The sequence below is a fragment of the Ostrea edulis genome, chromosome 6 (assembly GCF_947568905.1).
Source record: "Ostrea edulis chromosome 6, xbOstEdul1.1, whole genome shotgun sequence".
NCBI classification, from domain to species: domain Eukaryota; kingdom Metazoa; phylum Mollusca; class Bivalvia; order Ostreida; family Ostreidae; genus Ostrea; species Ostrea edulis.
Window position 1 is genome coordinate 13,210,977 of NC_079169.1, and position 19,975 is coordinate 13,230,951.

Below are 19,975 nucleotides of genomic sequence, written 5' to 3' on the forward strand. Positions count from 1 at the left end.
AGGGGGGGGTGTGTGAAGATAATTTCACAATATTGCCTGAAAATTGACAAGTAAATTTTAATCCAAAGTTATAAAAATCCTTGATGGTGTGTGTGGTGGTGGTGGGGCTAAGGTTATTCTCTCAGTTCAATTTTACACTTCCACTGTGTACAGTTCACTACAATGCTATTTAAAAAAAAAAAAAGAGGAGGGAGGGCAACCAATCTGTCTAAAAATCGACCTCTGTACGTGAAAATTTATCAAGTTTTCCTTGTAATGATAAGAGGTGTAGAGCCATTATTGCTACGTGCCTGATAATTATATAAGTGATCATTTGAGTAATTGCAGTACAGTTCAGTCCATGTTTTTACAAGTACAACGGCTAGTGTCACAATTTGCCTTGCATTTACAGCGAAAAACGTTCAAAAGTTTATCTGGTGCGACTTGTAATTTAGTTTTAACGGATACAAGAATTGCTGAAAGCAGTGATAAGCCCCAATTCGAAGGATCCAAATTAATCATTTCTTTAGTCCACTCTATGACTTAAAAAATTCTTGCAGTGCTCCTTTTCTGCAGCTGTAATTAGTAGTTAGTGGCAATGACTGAACTTATAAAAATGATATTGTGTTAGACAATTCTTCACAAAGCAAATCTCCTATAAGTGTCTCTATGGTATTCCATCGTACAAAGTCGATATGACATCGACACCAGAATATATCTTTTTCTCTATGAAATCCTCATATAGGAAGGTGAAGATAACGAACAGTGATCCATCTCGTAACTCCTATAAGCAATACAAAATAGAGAGGTGGGCAAACACGGACCCCTGGATATACCAGAAGTGGGATCAGATGCCTATGGGCTATAAGGAGTAAGCACCCCCTGTTTACCGGTTACACCCGCCGTGAGCTCTATATCTTAATAAGGCAAACGGAGTTACCCTCATTCAATATCATTGTGCCAAAAACGGCCTAACAATCTATATGAACAAGTCAGACAGATTTGACCCAATGATAGGTTGTATTGGCAAAGTAGATTGTTATAACGACCATATAATTCGCGAAATGCTGACTTTAAACGAAACAGTTGAAACCCCTTCACCATCAACTTGTTTGTCAGTAGCCTGCCTCCATTTAAAAACTAATCATATACAGAATTTTTTCGCGATTTGTCTACATTTTGACTATACAGGACCTGTTCCGATGCCGAACATTCTTGATGTTGTGTCGCATCCTGTGAATGCATGTAGAAAGGGCAAGGATTGACAAACTTCGTTTCCTAAAAAGACGTCTGGTTTTAACGATATTCTTCACTTAGGGGCAAGATCAAAAATTCAATGTCTCACAAAAAACTAAGTTCACATAGTTTTCACCAAGAACCCCCCCCCCTTTAAAACTTAATATGACAAATGTTGAAACTAATCGAATAACAAGAAAAGAAACGTACGATTATAAATAACACTCTGTATACCTCTGTATACCTTTTCTACTGTTTATTCACAAATGAAAGTGTACATTAAATCTATCAAATGTTCATTTTATTTAAAATATGTTTTAAATATTATGAGGTATTCAACAGTCGCTTGTCTTTTTCCTTTTTCCACTAAAGTGTAATCGATGTCGGATGACAGAAACTTGCGGGAGTTTTCATTCCCTTCCCCCTAACTAATTGAATTTAAATTTTCATCCGACATTGATTTCGTATGTTTATTTCAGAGTTCGTTGCTATTTCTGTGCTTTATATATCAACATTTAAAACACAATGTGCATTTTGTATGTTCCTCTAAAATTTACGATAAATAACTGTATCCCATTTCCATTCTCACTGATCGTGTGCCAGCGTGGCGAGAATTCCATCGTCATCGAAAACAAGTTTTGTCTTGAATAGATGGCCGGGCGGTCTAGCGCGCTGTTCGCATGCTGCTAGCAGATGTGGTTCCGCAGGTCGTGAGCCCAAGACTAATTAGAAAGAGTAACTACTCGATTTTACATCAAATCATGATACTATGCGCAAGTGTTTACTTACATTGATTTTTATTATTTATATTGGTGGACTGTTAGTCCCCGAGGGTCTCTACAGCCCAGTAGCTAAGTACTTTGTTACTAGCTTGGAAATACGGATGTATATTTAATCGCTGTGATAAAATTTAGAAATTCGTTTCAAAATTAAGGATTATCTCCCTCATGCATAGCTCTTATCCTTTGACGAATTTGACTCCACTTTTTTGGCACTCTGTTTTCCCCTAAAATAGCTCTTGGGGCCTACAAGTTTACTGGTATTTTGGATTTTAAAAATTTCGGTTGAGCATCACTGAAGAGACATTATTTGTCGAAATGCGCATCTGGTGCATCAAAATTGGTACCTATAAGTTTTATATTATCAATGTTTTATTATCATTATTATTACCCATGAATGACTCCCCAAACCTGAATTTGAAAAAGAAAAATAAAAATACTTTACTTACTTAGTTTTATAAAAGTTTTTAATACAAAACGTTTGCTCAAATGATGAAGATACAAAATAACTGAAACTTTTAACCCGAATGGCTTTCCATACTTTCTTTTTTAACAACCGTAATTCCCCCTTGTAAATTGATATTAATTCTTTAAGATTTCATTTGTAATTCATAACTTCTAAAGTAAATATTGTGTTTTATAATTAAAATTAATTCAGTAGAGGGTCAAACAAAATATTTTGAAGCTTTATTCTCGAAAGTTCCCCGGGAATGGAAGTCGGCAAAGAATATGAGATGCTGAGCAATATTGTATGTATATAGAAGGTCTTAAAATCACCTTTCTAATACAACTGTTAAGCTGTTTAATCGCGGTTTTTATTACATGCACTTTAGATCGTCGTGTATAACGTTATTCCGATGACTGTCACAGTTAAGTTACTCCCCTTTACGTGTACGGGTGCCGTAAACACTACAAAATATCGATGGTTTACTAAAACATTTAAGTCTAAATTTTAAATATTTCCCATTGTCCGATTTTGTCCGATTTTTTGTATGTTGTTAATCACGCTTTTGTTTATTAAATTCCGTCGAGTTTGTTTCTGTTGCAATTACTTTGAGGTGGTTTGCTAGATTGACTAGTCTACCTGCCATTGTTAAGCTGTTGTGATTTTTAAAAGAATTTTTTTTTAGTAATCTTTATTCCCATGAAAAATTTTGACCCCATATTGTGGAACCAACCTACCCCCAATGGATAACAATACAACAGAAAATGAATTCACAAAACACAGAAATGCCTCAAAACCAATATGACTAACATGATCTTGCTGTTCTGCATAAGAACAAGGTCGTAGATCATGGTATGATACGAAAGACTTACCATCAGAAATCTATTTACAAAATTTTAAACAGCCGAGGAGACTGAATCCATCAGATTTTTATTAAAAGTAGGTCAAACTACCAGGTCAAGGTCACAGAGTCAAACACTGAAGTAAATCAAGGTCCTGCCATGTAGAATTTATATACAAAACTCAACATCTTTTCCTTAAATAGTTCTGGAGATACTGATAACGCAAGGTTTTTAAAGAATGTTGGTCAAGGTCACAAAACCAAATATGATTGTAACACAAGGACCTCTTGTCATCAAGAATCTATATACAAAATACGAAAGTCCTACCTTGAATAGTTTTGAAAATATCTAAGAGGTTACATTTTCTTAAAAGTGGGTCAAATTTGAAGATCAGATGTTATAAGATGAAATAGAAGGAAACATGTAACATGTTTGTCAACAGCCCGACTGCACCTCGGCAAGTAGTCTCAGCTACCAACATCAAATAGTTCCTTTGTAAACAATTGCTTTTTTCTACAAATTAAACCAAATTTCCTAGACAGGGGTACAGAAATTAAGAGAAAAAGATTAGAGAAATGACAGGGAAAGGGGAGGTGGGGGGGGGGGGGGGTCGGTCGGGTAAGAGGATTTTTTTTTTTTTTTTTTTAATTTGGAACTACGATTGAGTCCAGAATAATATGATCAAAGATGAAATCAACGCAATAAAATTATACATATCAATATATCAATTCATTGATGCTGTAAGGAATCGAATTAACTCTCGTAAATTGCACGCATGTGCTAGCATGTACACGTGCTTACATGATAATTCACTGTACAAAATTATGAGTGACAGTGATATCGCAACTAACGGTGTATTGATGGTCAGTCCAAGTCGGGAAATCATGGCACCTGACAAAGCAGTTGGAGACGGACGATAACCTGTTTATTCAGGCGACTCGTGTGGCATTGTGAAATTATGAAACGAGTTTCTCAATTGACAGTGCCACTGTGCGCTATATATAAAGGAGATCGCGCAACAGACAAGGACATTACAAATCTGAACTATACCACTACTACTGCTGCTGCTAAATTACACGTACCAAGATGAGTGCTACGCAAGTTACGAGTCCCGACAGCAAGACCTCGGACAAGCAATTATACTATCTGATGGACAGCGAGCGACGTTTTAAAAAAGCCTGTGAGCAGATTGTTCACCTCAACGAAAGGATGGGTGACTTGCAGTTCAGGTACAACAAGGCCTGGGTGGAAAACCACCGTCCCTTCAGGTACAGCATAAGGCTGCGACTTGCCGTTTTAGAGGGTCTCATCAACATGTACTTCGACTACGCTCACATGAAAGCCTACACTATTGCAGGCCTGCGGCATGAAATGTTTGGAGAAAATGTACAAATCATCACCAGCGACACATCAGACTCCGAAGGGGAAGACTGAACAGTCGTACAAGAGAATATACTTTCTTATCACAAACGGCTCTTTTCAGAGCCATACAAATTTTGTTCGAAAAGACACCCCTATCAGACGTTAATCAACATCCAACTTGCGATCGGCATTTATTATATCACAGTCTACAATAAAACACAATTAAAAATTATAGTCCTAAAATTTAAAAGAACGGTGACGTTATTTACAAATCATATAGGTAAGGGGAAAAATGACAACATTACGCCCCTCATAGTCCGCCTCCCCTACTTTTGATGTTCCACGCGCAAGCGTGTCGACTCGCAACGACATACATAAAGAACAGACATGAATTCGATCCACAAACTCTCAACAAACTATTACATTGTTGCTTAAGATTGTACACTTTTATTCGTGGGCAGAGTAATAATGCCTTACACCCAACTCTTCACTGATGTAGTCGCAAATTAAACGCACATTTAATGTCTACGGCCATATCACGTTGAAAGCACCGGTTCTCGTCCGATCACCGAAGTTAAGCAACGTCGAGCCTGGTTAGTACTTGGATGGGTGACCGCCTGGGAATACCAGGTGTCGTAGACTTTTTCACTTTTTTTTTTTTTCTTCCTATTTCACATTATTTTCTTTTTATTTCCTTTACTGTCGCAATGAATCGTCAATTTCATGCATAACATCATCGTTATCACCAATTAAAAATTCATAAATCTTGGCATAGTCAAAGGGAGATAAACACAACATTTTTTTCCCCACAACAATGCATATCACACCGGTATTTAATATTATTACTATCACGTAAAAAGCAATTTATAGCATTGATGAAAACGAACGAAATCTACTATCTTACCTGTCTCGCCTGCCGATCTCGAGAAAAAAAAAGACGACACTGCATACTGTCATCAAATCCACGTGCTTTTCCACACATGTAACATGTTTGTCAACAGCCCGACTGCACCTCGGCAAGTAGTCTCAGCTACCAACATCAAATAGTTCCTTTGTAAACAATTGCTTTTTTCTACAAATTAAACCAAATTTCCTAGACAGGGGTACAGAAATTAAGAGAAAAAGATTAGAGAAATGACAGGGAAAGGGGAGGTGGGGGGGGGGGGGGGTCGGTCGGGTAAGAGGATTTTTTTTTTTTTTTTTTTAATTTGGAACTACGATTGAGTCCAGAATAATATGATCAAAGATGAAATCAACGCAATAAAATTATACATATCAATATATCAATTCATTGATGCTGTAAGGAATCGAATTAACTCTCGTAAATTGCACGCATGTGCTAGCATGTACACGTGCTTACATGATAATTCACTGTACAAAATTATGAGTGACAGTGATATCGCAACTAACGGTGTATTGATGGTCAGTCCAAGTCGGGAAATCATGGCACCTGACAAAGCAGTTGGAGACGGACGATAACCTGTTTATTCAGGCGACTCGTGTGGCATTGTGAAATTATGAAACGAGTTTCTCAATTGACAGTGCCACTGTGCGCTATATATAAAGGAGATCGCGCAACAGACAAGGACATTACAAATCTGAACTATACCACTACTACTGCTGCTGCTAAATTACACGTACCAAGATGAGTGCTACGCAAGTTACGAGTCCCGACAGCAAGACCTCGGACAAGCAATTATACTATCTGATGGACAGCGAGCGACGTTTTAAAAAAGCCTGTGAGCAGATTGTTCACCTCAACGAAAGGATGGGTGACTTGCAGTTCAGGTACAACAAGGCCTGGGTGGAAAACCACCGTCCCTTCAGGTACAGCATAAGGCTGCGACTTGCCGTTTTAGAGGGTCTCATCAACATGTACTTCGACTACGCTCACATGAAAGCCTACACTATTGCAGGCCTGCGGCATGAAATGTTTGGAGAAAATGTACAAATCATCACCAGCGACACATCAGACTCCGAAGGGGAAGACTGAACAGTCGTACAAGAGAATATACTTTCTTATCACAAACGGCTCTTTTCAGAGCCATACAAATTTTGTTCGAAAAGACACCCCTATCAGACGTTAATCAACATCCAACTTGCGATCGGCATTTATTATATCACAGTCTACAATAAAACACAATTAAAAATTATAGTCCTAAAATTTAAAAGAACGGTGACGTTATTTACAAATCATATAGGTAAGGGGAAAAATGACAACATTACGCCCCTCATAGTCCGCCTCCCCTACTTTTGATGTTCCACGCGCAAGCGTGTCGACTCGCAACGACATACATAAAGAACAGACATGAATTCGATCCACAAACTCTCAACAAACTATTACATTGTTGCTTAAGATTGTACACTTTTATTCGTGGGCAGAGTAATAATGCCTTACACCCAACTCTTCACTGATGTAGTCGCAAATTAAACGCACATTTAATGTCTACGGCCATATCACGTTGAAAGCACCGGTTCTCGTCCGATCACCGAAGTTAAGCAACGTCGAGCCTGGTTAGTACTTGGATGGGTGACCGCCTGGGAATACCAGGTGTCGTAGACTTTTTCACTTTTTTTTTTTTTCTTCCTATTTCACATTATTTTCTTTTTATTTCCTTTACTGTCGCAATGAATCGTCAATTTCATGCATAACATCATCGTTATCACCAATTAAAAATTCATAAATCTTGGCATAGTCAAAGGGAGATAAACACAACATTTTTTTCCCCACAACAATGCATATCACACCGGTATTTAATATTATTACTATCACGTAAAAAGCAATTTATAGCATTGATGAAAACGAACGAAATCTACTATCTTACCTGTCTCGCCTGCCGATCTCGAGAAAAAAAAAGACGACACTGCATACTGTCATCAAATCCACGTGCTTTTCCACACATGTAACATGTTTGTCAACAGCCCGACTGCACCTCGGCAAGTAGTCTCAGCTACCAACATCAAATAGTTCCTTTGTAAACAATTGCTTTTTTCTACAAATTAAACCAAATTTCCTAGACAGGGGTACAGAAATTAAGAGAAAAAGATTAGAGAAATGACAGGGAAAGGGGAGGTGGGGGGGGGGGGGGGTCGGTCGGGTAAGAGGATTTTTTTTTTTTTTTTTTTAATTTGGAACTACGATTGAGTCCAGAATAATATGATCAAAGATGAAATCAACGCAATAAAATTATACATATCAATATATCAATTCATTGATGCTGTAAGGAATCGAATTAACTCTCGTAAATTGCACGCATGTGCTAGCATGTACACGTGCTTACATGATAATTCACTGTACAAAATTATGAGTGACAGTGATATCGCAACTAACGGTGTATTGATGGTCAGTCCAAGTCGGGAAATCATGGCACCTGACAAAGCAGTTGGAGACGGACGATAACCTGTTTATTCAGGCGACTCGTGTGGCATTGTGAAATTATGAAACGAGTTTCTCAATTGACAGTGCCACTGTGCGCTATATATAAAGGAGATCGCGCAACAGACAAGGACATTACAAATCTGAACTATACCACTACTACTGCTGCTGCTAAATTACACGTACCAAGATGAGTGCTACGCAAGTTACGAGTCCCGACAGCAAGACCTCGGACAAGCAATTATACTATCTGATGGACAGCGAGCGACGTTTTAAAAAAGCCTGTGAGCAGATTGTTCACCTCAACGAAAGGATGGGTGACTTGCAGTTCAGGTACAACAAGGCCTGGGTGGAAAACCACCGTCCCTTCAGGTACAGCATAAGGCTGCGACTTGCCGTTTTAGAGGGTCTCATCAACATGTACTTCGACTACGCTCACATGAAAGCCTACACTATTGCAGGCCTGCGGCATGAAATGTTTGGAGAAAATGTACAAATCATCACCAGCGACACATCAGACTCCGAAGGGGAAGACTGAACAGTCGTACAAGAGAATATACTTTCTTATCACAAACGGCTCTTTTCAGAGCCATACAAATTTTGTTCGAAAAGACACCCCTATCAGACGTTAATCAACATCCAACTTGCGATCGGCATTTATTATATCACAGTCTACAATAAAACACAATTAAAAATTATAGTCCTAAAATTTAAAAGAACGGTGACGTTATTTACAAATCATATAGGTAAGGGGAAAAATGACAACATTACGCCCCTCATAGTCCGCCTCCCCTACTTTTGATGTTCCACGCGCAAGCGTGTCGACTCGCAACGACATACATAAAGAACAGACATGAATTCGATCCACAAACTCTCAACAAACTATTACATTGTTGCTTAAGATTGTACACTTTTATTCGTGGGCAGAGTAATAATGCCTTACACCCAACTCTTCACTGATGTAGTCGCAAATTAAACGCACATTTAATGTCTACGGCCATATCACGTTGAAAGCACCGGTTCTCGTCCGATCACCGAAGTTAAGCAACGTCGAGCCTGGTTAGTACTTGGATGGGTGACCGCCTGGGAATACCAGGTGTCGTAGACTTTTTCACTTTTTTTTTTTTTCTTCCTATTTCACATTATTTTCTTTTTATTTCCTTTACTGTCGCAATGAATCGTCAATTTCATGCATAACATCATCGTTATCACCAATTAAAAATTCATAAATCTTGGCATAGTCAAAGGGAGATAAACACAACATTTTTTTCCCCACAACAATGCATATCACACCGGTATTTAATATTATTACTATCACGTAAAAAGCAATTTATAGCATTGATGAAAACGAACGAAATCTACTATCTTACCTGTCTCGCCTGCCGATCTCGAGAAAAAAAAAGACGACACTGCATACTGTCATCAAATCCACGTGCTTTTCCACACATGTAACATGTTTGTCAACAGCCCGACTGCACCTCGGCAAGTAGTCTCAGCTACCAACATCAAATAGTTCCTTTGTAAACAATTGCTTTTTTCTACAAATTAAACCAAATTTCCTAGACAGGGGTACAGAAATTAAGAGAAAAAGATTAGAGAAATGACAGGGAAAGGGGAGGTGGGGGGGGGGGGGGGTCGGTCGGGTAAGAGGATTTTTTTTTTTTTTTTTTTAATTTGGAACTACGATTGAGTCCAGAATAATATGATCAAAGATGAAATCAACGCAATAAAATTATACATATCAATATATCAATTCATTGATGCTGTAAGGAATCGAATTAACTCTCGTAAATTGCACGCATGTGCTAGCATGTACACGTGCTTACATGATAATTCACTGTACAAAATTATGAGTGACAGTGATATCGCAACTAACGGTGTATTGATGGTCAGTCCAAGTCGGGAAATCATGGCACCTGACAAAGCAGTTGGAGACGGACGATAACCTGTTTATTCAGGCGACTCGTGTGGCATTGTGAAATTATGAAACGAGTTTCTCAATTGACAGTGCCACTGTGCGCTATATATAAAGGAGATCGCGCAACAGACAAGGACATTACAAATCTGAACTATACCACTACTACTGCTGCTGCTAAATTACACGTACCAAGATGAGTGCTACGCAAGTTACGAGTCCCGACAGCAAGACCTCGGACAAGCAATTATACTATCTGATGGACAGCGAGCGACGTTTTAAAAAAGCCTGTGAGCAGATTGTTCACCTCAACGAAAGGATGGGTGACTTGCAGTTCAGGTACAACAAGGCCTGGGTGGAAAACCACCGTCCCTTCAGGTACAGCATAAGGCTGCGACTTGCCGTTTTAGAGGGTCTCATCAACATGTACTTCGACTACGCTCACATGAAAGCCTACACTATTGCAGGCCTGCGGCATGAAATGTTTGGAGAAAATGTACAAATCATCACCAGCGACACATCAGACTCCGAAGGGGAAGACTGAACAGTCGTACAAGAGAATATACTTTCTTATCACAAACGGCTCTTTTCAGAGCCATACAAATTTTGTTCGAAAAGACACCCCTATCAGACGTTAATCAACATCCAACTTGCGATCGGCATTTATTATATCACAGTCTACAATAAAACACAATTAAAAATTATAGTCCTAAAATTTAAAAGAACGGTGACGTTATTTACAAATCATATAGGTAAGGGGAAAAATGACAACATTACGCCCCTCATAGTCCGCCTCCCCTACTTTTGATGTTCCACGCGCAAGCGTGTCGACTCGCAACGACATACATAAAGAACAGACATGAATTCGATCCACAAACTCTCAACAAACTATTACATTGTTGCTTAAGATTGTACACTTTTATTCGTGGGCAGAGTAATAATGCCTTACACCCAACTCTTCACTGATGTAGTCGCAAATTAAACGCACATTTAATGTCTACGGCCATATCACGTTGAAAGCACCGGTTCTCGTCCGATCACCGAAGTTAAGCAACGTCGAGCCTGGTTAGTACTTGGATGGGTGACCGCCTGGGAATACCAGGTGTCGTAGACTTTTTCACTTTTTTTTTTTTTCTTCCTATTTCACATTATTTTCTTTTTATTTCCTTTACTGTCGCAATGAATCGTCAATTTCATGCATAACATCATCGTTATCACCAATTAAAAATTCATAAATCTTGGCATAGTCAAAGGGAGATAAACACAACATTTTTTTCCCCACAACAATGCATATCACACCGGTATTTAATATTATTACTATCACGTAAAAAGCAATTTATAGCATTGATGAAAACGAACGAAATCTACTATCTTACCTGTCTCGCCTGCCGATCTCGAGAAAAAAAAAGACGACACTGCATACTGTCATCAAATCCACGTGCTTTTCCACACATGTAACATGTTTGTCAACAGCCCGACTGCACCTCGGCAAGTAGTCTCAGCTACCAACATCAAATAGTTCCTTTGTAAACAATTGCTTTTTTCTACAAATTAAACCAAATTTCCTAGACAGGGGTACAGAAATTAAGAGAAAAAGATTAGAGAAATGACAGGGAAAGGGGAGGTGGGGGGGGGGGGGGGTCGGTCGGGTAAGAGGATTTTTTTTTTTTTTTTTTTAATTTGGAACTACGATTGAGTCCAGAATAATATGATCAAAGATGAAATCAACGCAATAAAATTATACATATCAATATATCAATTCATTGATGCTGTAAGGAATCGAATTAACTCTCGTAAATTGCACGCATGTGCTAGCATGTACACGTGCTTACATGATAATTCACTGTACAAAATTATGAGTGACAGTGATATCGCAACTAACGGTGTATTGATGGTCAGTCCAAGTCGGGAAATCATGGCACCTGACAAAGCAGTTGGAGACGGACGATAACCTGTTTATTCAGGCGACTCGTGTGGCATTGTGAAATTATGAAACGAGTTTCTCAATTGACAGTGCCACTGTGCGCTATATATAAAGGAGATCGCGCAACAGACAAGGACATTACAAATCTGAACTATACCACTACTACTGCTGCTGCTAAATTACACGTACCAAGATGAGTGCTACGCAAGTTACGAGTCCCGACAGCAAGACCTCGGACAAGCAATTATACTATCTGATGGACAGCGAGCGACGTTTTAAAAAAGCCTGTGAGCAGATTGTTCACCTCAACGAAAGGACGGGTGACTTGCAGTTCAGGTACAACAAGGCCTGGGTGGAAAACCACCGTCCCTTCAGGTACAGCATAAGGCTGCGACTTGCCGTTTTAGAGGGTCTCATCAACATGTACTTCGACTACGCTCACATGAAAGCCTACACTATTGCAGGCCTGCGGCATGAAATGTTTGGAGAAAATGTACAAATCATCACCAGCGACACATCAGACTCCGAAGGGGAAGACTGAACAGTCGTACAAGAGAATATACTTTCTTATCACAAACGGCTCTTTTCAGAGCCATACAAATTTTGTTCGAAAAGACACCCCTATCAGACGTTAATCAACATCCAACTTGCGATCGGCATTTATTATATCACAGTCTACAATAAAACACAATTAAAAATTATAGTCCTAAAATTTAAAAGAACGGTGACGTTATTTACAAATCATATAGGTAAGGGGAAAAATGACAACATTACGCCCCTCATAGTCCGCCTCCCCTACTTTTGATGTTCCACGCGCAAGCGTGTCGACTCGCAACGACATACATAAAGAACAGACATGAATTCGATCCACAAACTCTCAACAAACTATTACATTGTTGCTTAAGATTGTACACTTTTATTCGTGGGCAGAGTAATAATGCCTTACACCCAACTCTTCACTGATGTAGTCGCAAATTAAACGCACATTTAATGTCTACGGCCATATCACGTTGAAAGCACCGGTTCTCGTCCGATCACCGAAGTTAAGCAACGTCGAGCCTGGTTAGTACTTGGATGGGTGACCGCCTGGGAATACCAGGTGTCGTAGACTTTTTCACTTTTTTTTTTTTTCTTCCTATTTCACATTATTTTCTTTTTATTTCCTTTACTGTCGCAATGAATCGTCAATTTCATGCATAACATCATCGTTATCACCAATTAAAAATTCATAAATCTTGGCATAGTCAAAGGGAGATAAACACAACATTTTTTTCCCCACAACAATGCATATCACACCGGTATTTAATATTATTACTATCACGTAAAAAGCAATTTATAGCATTGATGAAAACGAACGAAATCTACTATCTTACCTGTCTCGCCTGCCGATCTCGAGAAAAAAAAAGACGACACTGCATACTGTCATCAAATCCACGTGCTTTTCCACACATGTAACATGTTTGTCAACAGCCCGACTGCACCTCGGCAAGTAGTCTCAGCTACCAACATCAAATAGTTCCTTTGTAAACAATTGCTTTTTTCTACAAATTAAACCAAATTTCCTAGACAGGGGTACAGAAATTAAGAGAAAAAGATTAGAGAAATGACAGGGAAAGGGGAGGTGGGGGGGGGGGGGGGGGGTCGGTCGGGTAAGAGGATTTTTTTTTTTTTTTTTTTAATTTGGAACTACGATTGAGTCCAGAATAATATGATCAAAGATGAAATCAACGCAATAAAATTATACATATCAATATATCAATTCATTGATGCTGTAAGGAATCGAATTAACTCTCGTAAATTGCACGCATGTGCTAGCATGTACACGTGCTTACATGATAATTCACTGTACAAAATTATGAGTGACAGTGATATCGCAACTAACGGTGTATTGATGGTCAGTCCAAGTCGGGAAATCATGGCACCTGACAAAGCAGTTGGAGACGGACGATAACCTGTTTATTCAGGCGACTCGTGTGGCATTGTGAAATTATGAAACGAGTTTCTCAATTGACAGTGCCACTGTGCGCTATATATAAAGGAGATCGCGCAACAGACAAGGACATTACAAATCTGAACTATACCACTACTACTGCTGCTGCTAAATTACACGTACCAAGATGAGTGCTACGCAAGTTACGAGTCCCGACAGCAAGACCTCGGACAAGCAATTATACTATCTGATGGACAGCGAGCGACGTTTTAAAAAAGCCTGTGAGCAGATTGTTCACCTCAACGAAAGGACGGGTGACTTGCAGTTCAGGTACAACAAGGCCTGGGTGGAAAACCACCGTCCCTTCAGGTACAGCATAAGGCTGCGACTTGCCGTTTTAGAGGGTCTCATCAACATGTACTTCGACTACGCTCACATGAAAGCCTACACTATTGCAGGCCTGCGGCATGAAATGTTTGGAGAAAATGTACAAATCATCACCAGCGACACATCAGACTCCGAAGGGGAAGACTGAACAGTCGTACAAGAGAATATACTTTCTTATCACAAACGGCTCTTTTCAGAGCCATACAAATTTTGTTCGAAAAGACACCCCTATCAGACGTTAATCAACATCCAACTTGCGATCGGCATTTATTATATCACAGTCTACAATAAAACACAATTAAAAATTATAGTCCTAAAATTTAAAAGAACGGTGACGTTATTTACAAATCATATAGGTAAGGGGAAAAATGACAACATTACGCCCCTCATAGTCCGCCTCCCCTACTTTTGATGTTCCACGCGCAAGCGTGTCGACTCGCAACGACATACATAAAGAACAGACATGAATTCGATCCACAAACTCTCAACAAACTATTACATTGTTGCTTAAGATTGTACACTTTTATTCGTGGGCAGAGTAATAATGCCTTACACCCAACTCTTCACTGATGTAGTCGCAAATTAAACGCACATTTAATGTCTACGGCCATATCACGTTGAAAGCACCGGTTCTCGTCCGATCACCGAAGTTAAGCAACGTCGAGCCTGGTTAGTACTTGGATGGGTGACCGCCTGGGAATACCAGGTGTCGTAGACTTTTTCACTTTTTTTTTTTTTCTTCCTATTTCACATTATTTTCTTTTTATTTCCTTTACTGTCGCAATGAATCGTCAATTTCATGCATAACATCATCGTTATCACCAATTAAAAATTCATAAATCTTGGCATAGTCAAAGGGAGATAAACACAACATTTTTTTCCCCACAACAATGCATATCACACCGGTATTTAATATTATTACTATCACGTAAAAAGCAATTTATAGCATTGATGAAAACGAACGAAATCTACTATCTTACCTGTCTCGCCTGCCGATCTCGAGAAAAAAAAAGACGACACTGCATACTGTCATCAAATCCACGTGCTTTTCCACACATGTAACATGTTTGTCAACAGCCCGACTGCACCTCGGCAAGTAGTCTCAGCTACCAACATCAAATAGTTCCTTTGTAAACAATTGCTTTTTTCTACAAATTAAACCAAATTTCCTAGACAGGGGTACAGAAATTAAGAGAAAAAGATTAGAGAAATGACAGGGAAAGGGGAGGTGGGGGGGGGGGGGGGGGGTCGGTCGGGTAAGAGGATTTTTTTTTTTTTTTTTTTAATTTGGAACTACGATTGAGTCCAGAATAATATGATCAAAGATGAAATCAACGCAATAAAATTATACATATCAATATATCAATTCATTGATGCTGTAAGGAATCGAATTAACTCTCGTAAATTGCACGCATGTGCTAGCATGTACACGTGCTTACATGATAATTCACTGTACAAAATTATGAGTGACAGTGATATCGCAACTAACGGTGTATTGATGGTCAGTCCAAGTCGGGAAATCATGGCACCTGACAAAGCAGTTGGAGACGGACGATAACCTGTTTATTCAGGCGACTCGTGTGGCATTGTGAAATTATGAAACGAGTTTCTCAATTGACAGTGCCACTGTGCGCTATATATAAAGGAGATCGCGCAACAGACAAGGACATTACAAATCTGAACTATACCACTACTACTGCTGCTGCTAAATTACACGTACCAAGATGAGTGCTACGCAAGTTACGAGTCCCGACAGCAAGACCTCGGACAAGCAATTATACTATCTGATGGACAGCGAGCGACGTTTTAAAAAAGCCTGTGAGCAGATTGTTCACCTCAACGAAAGGACGGGTGACTTGCAGTTCAGGTACAACAAGGCCTGGGTGGAAAACCACCGTCCCTTCAGGTACAGCATAAGGCTGCGACTTGCCGTTTTAGAGGGTCTCATCAACATGTACTTCGACTACGCTCACATGAAAGCCTACACTATTGCAGGCCTGCGGCATGAAATGTTTGGAGAAAATGTACAAATCATCACCAGCGACACATCAGACTCCGAAGGGGAAGACTGAACAGTCGTACAAGAGAATATACTTTCTTATCACAAACGGCTCTTTTCAGAGCCATACAAATTTTGTTCGAAAAGACACCCCTATCAGACGTTAATCAACATCCAACTTGCGATCGGCATTTATTATATCACAGTCTACAATAAAACACAATTAAAAATTATAGTCCTAAAATTTAAAAGAACGGTGACGTTATTTACAAATCATATAGGTAAGGGGAAAAATGACAACATTACGCCCCTCATAGTCCGCCTCCCCTACTTTTGATGTTCCACGCGCAAGCGTGTCGACTCGCAACGACATACATAAAGAACAGACATGAATTCGATCCACAAACTCTCAACAAACTATTACATTGTTGCTTAAGATTGTACACTTTTATTCGTGGGCAGAGTAATAATGCCTTACACCCAACTCTTCACTGATGTAGTCGCAAATTAAACGCACATTTAATGTCTACGGCCATATCACGTTGAAAGCACCGGTTCTCGTCCGATCACCGAAGTTAAGCAACGTCGAGCCTGGTTAGTACTTGGATGGGTGACCGCCTGGGAATACCAGGTGTCGTAGACTTTTTCACTTTTTTTTTTTTTCTTCCTATTTCACATTATTTTCTTTTTATTTCCTTTACTGTCGCAATGAATCGTCAATTTCATGCATAACATCATCGTTATCACCAATTAAAAATTCATAAATCTTGGCATAGTCAAAGGGAGATAAACACAACATTTTTTTCCCCACAACAATGCATATCACACCGGTATTTAATATTATTACTATCACGTAAAAAGCAATTTATAGCATTGATGAAAACGAACGAAATCTACTATCTTACCTGTCTCGCCTGCCGATCTCGAGAAAAAAAAAGACGACACTGCATACTGTCATCAAATCCACGTGCTTTTCCACACATGTAACATGTTTGTCAACAGCCCGACTGCACCTCGGCAAGTAGTCTCAGCTACCAACATCAAATAGTTCCTTTGTAAACAATTGCTTTTTTCTACAAATTAAACCAAATTTCCTAGACAGGGGTACAGAAATTAAGAGAAAAAGATTAGAGAAATGACAGGGAAAGGGGAGGTGGGGGGGGGGGGGGGGGGGTCGGTCGGGTAAGAGGATTTTTTTTTTTTTTTTTTTAATTTGGAACTACGATTGACTAAGTTCATTCCCATTGGATAAATTCGAGACATCGTACAGGGTGTATCAAAATACATTCAATTATTTTATTTTGTGATATATATTATATTAGTTTATTCACCAATCAAGGGCCCTCGTGGGGCATGTACATGTTAACAGGCAATTAATTATAACAATGAAAATAAATAACAACCATTTAGAAGTACTACTGGTAATACTGACAGAGTTCACACTTCTGCACTGCACATATCTATAATTATATATGAAATACTGATTACAGACAAGATTTAAATTAACAACATGATAAATAAAATAACCCAACTGCTTCACACATCAGTTTCTGGGATAGCAGATAATGATAGTGTTGTGTGAATACATATAAAATTGCCATTGTAATCAAATCGGTATAATTATATATTTCAGTAAGTACAGTATGCAAGTATAAAACACATGTACATGTAGGATCAATTGCACAAGTGTTAAAGAAGGTGTGAATTGTTTACTTGATTACAGGGGGCACCAAGGGACAATGCCTGTTAACAATCTGGTAGTAAATTGTTGTACCAGACTGTTGGTCTTGTACTCCCAGTAGCCAAGACAGCCTTCAGGTGTAGAGTATGATGAAGAAAGAAAATGTGCATAATGCAATGAAATGTAACATTTGTAGTATATATATATATATATATATATATATATATATATATATATATATATATATATACGTAATTTTTGATAAATCATGTATTGTGTTCAGATGTCATTTTAATCAATCTGTTGTGGGTCACTGGATTGACCTTAAAAAAAAAAAAGAATAGTATACTTTTGGAAACTAAGTTTTTGAAGTTGAGTTTGTAAAATGTTTTTGGTTTTGTAATGAATTCCATTCATGATAAAGGACCTTTTCTTCAGTAAAAGTGTTGTGAACTGTGTTTATTTTCAGGGGTAGGGTTGTCGTAGAAAAATGGGGATGACTTTACAGTGTTATCATTCACCCAGAATTTAATCATTCTTAAAGCATATACCAAGTTTATTTCAAACTTAAAACTTTCCTTCGCCCAAGAAGTAAATAATGTTTTAGCATATTTACAGCGTAACAATTTAAGTCATATCAGACCATCTGGGGGGGGGGGGGGGGGGTCAACAACATTTAAAACGTCCATTTAATGCTAGTGTGATATTTGCGCTTGTTGTTTTCCTTGGACATTGCTTCACCGACCCATCTTTTGCCTCGCAGTTGGCATCTGCTACTAGTCTTAAATATCCACTTTTTAAAACCTCCTTTAAATTTCCCTTGTCCCGATATCTGCACATAAATGCAATTTAAAGAAGAGACTGTGAGTGCTATTTAATGTTCTTTTAAAATGTGACAATTTTCAACAATTGTGCCGTTGTAAATTTCGCATTGAAAATTCACATTTTAAAGCAATACAAGCTGTAACTGACATTTTTTCAATTATCCAATTATGCATTAATTAACTCCTATCGGTATAACTGATATAGTCCCCAAGATCTGAAGAAAAATTCAACAAAATAAATATTGTTTGAGAGCATACCTATGTACAATGAGTGTTTCGTATAAACCGCCATTTCGTCGTATACACGGATACGGGAACGATGGTTGCCGAACATAATCGGGTTGCTGAGACCGACGTCATATACAAAGATGGAAAATGACGTGATTGACTACACATTTCGCTTGTTTAAAATATTACATCGTTTCATGAATGACAAGGGGTACTATAAGGGTAAGAAAGCAATAATTACGCAAATGTGCAACTCAAATGAAATTTTGATAGTAAATTTTCTATAAAATTGACATGTAAAATTGTTTAGAAATCTGACACGTGCTCAGTTCTTCTCTTTCGCTTTTTTCCGAACTGGTGACCTCCGAGGTCAATGCACATCGGAGATTACGAGCAGGAATTACTGACAGGATGACAATGATTCATGAATCGACATCTTCTGCTGATTTGACGGGTTTATTGCTCCAGATTCACTCTGATTCTATTAAGTTGTATGTATTTAATAAAAAAAAATATTTGTTCTTTTATTTTTCAATTTATTTACCGTCAGTTACAGCTTGTATTGCTTTAAGTCATAAAGGCATCATATTTAAGTAACTAAGTTGTCTAAATCTTATGATGATAAGAAACTTGTATTCCGTCAATTGATGCTAAATGTGTCCATTGTAGACTTTTTTATACTTGCACATAAACCATGGATCACAATGATGTTTGATTAAACGGCTTGTACACCAGTTTCGAGATAAGAGCTCTTTTGTGTAGGAGGTCCATTTAGTGGAACTTTTGTTGCCGAAGTGGGACAGAGTTGACCTACAGTCCGTGAGGAAGTCAGTGAAATGTATAAAAAGCGGCTTCTCTTTAAGTACCGGGTATGTAAATGTAGGAAATACAAAATACTATATCGAAAGAAATATTTTAATATAAAGGAAACATTAAAACAATGTCATGTTTGCAAGTAATTTTCTGTATTGATACCTACGAGCAACGAAAAAACGTGATATAATAAGAATTACTTGTATCTAATTACTACCTGAATACTTATCATTTATACTTAGTTTGTGTATCAGT

At 38.4% G+C, this 19,975-nt stretch overlaps 7 non-coding genes across 7 annotated transcripts; all 7 read left to right on the top strand.

Moving 5' to 3' along the window:
- Positions 1 to 5,166: 5,166 nt before the first annotated feature.
- LOC130047483 (5S ribosomal RNA) lies at positions 5,167 to 5,285 on the top strand. Its single transcript, XR_008796373.1, has one exon. It is a non-coding gene; the product is annotated as a 5S ribosomal RNA (ribosomal RNA).
- Positions 5,286 to 7,087: 1,802 nt separating this feature from the next.
- LOC130047484 (5S ribosomal RNA) lies at positions 7,088 to 7,206 on the top strand. Its single transcript, XR_008796374.1, has one exon. It is a non-coding gene; the product is annotated as a 5S ribosomal RNA (ribosomal RNA).
- A 1,802-nt stretch (positions 7,207 to 9,008) lies between these two features.
- LOC125648506 (5S ribosomal RNA) lies at positions 9,009 to 9,127 on the top strand. Its single transcript, XR_007360325.1, has one exon. It is a non-coding gene; the product is annotated as a 5S ribosomal RNA (ribosomal RNA).
- Positions 9,128 to 10,929: 1,802 nt separating this feature from the next.
- Positions 10,930 to 11,048, top strand: LOC125648507 (5S ribosomal RNA). The gene has a single exon (XR_007360326.1). It is a non-coding gene; the product is annotated as a 5S ribosomal RNA (ribosomal RNA).
- Positions 11,049 to 12,850: 1,802 nt separating this feature from the next.
- Positions 12,851 to 12,969, top strand: LOC125648508 (5S ribosomal RNA). Its single transcript, XR_007360327.1, has one exon. It is a non-coding gene; the product is annotated as a 5S ribosomal RNA (ribosomal RNA).
- A 1,805-nt stretch (positions 12,970 to 14,774) lies between these two features.
- On the top strand, positions 14,775 to 14,893 carry LOC130047485 (5S ribosomal RNA). Its single transcript, XR_008796375.1, has one exon. It is a non-coding gene; the product is annotated as a 5S ribosomal RNA (ribosomal RNA).
- A 1,805-nt stretch (positions 14,894 to 16,698) lies between these two features.
- LOC130047486 (5S ribosomal RNA) lies at positions 16,699 to 16,817 on the top strand. Its single transcript, XR_008796376.1, has one exon. It is a non-coding gene; the product is annotated as a 5S ribosomal RNA (ribosomal RNA).
- The last annotated feature ends 3,158 nt before the right edge of the window (positions 16,818 to 19,975 follow it).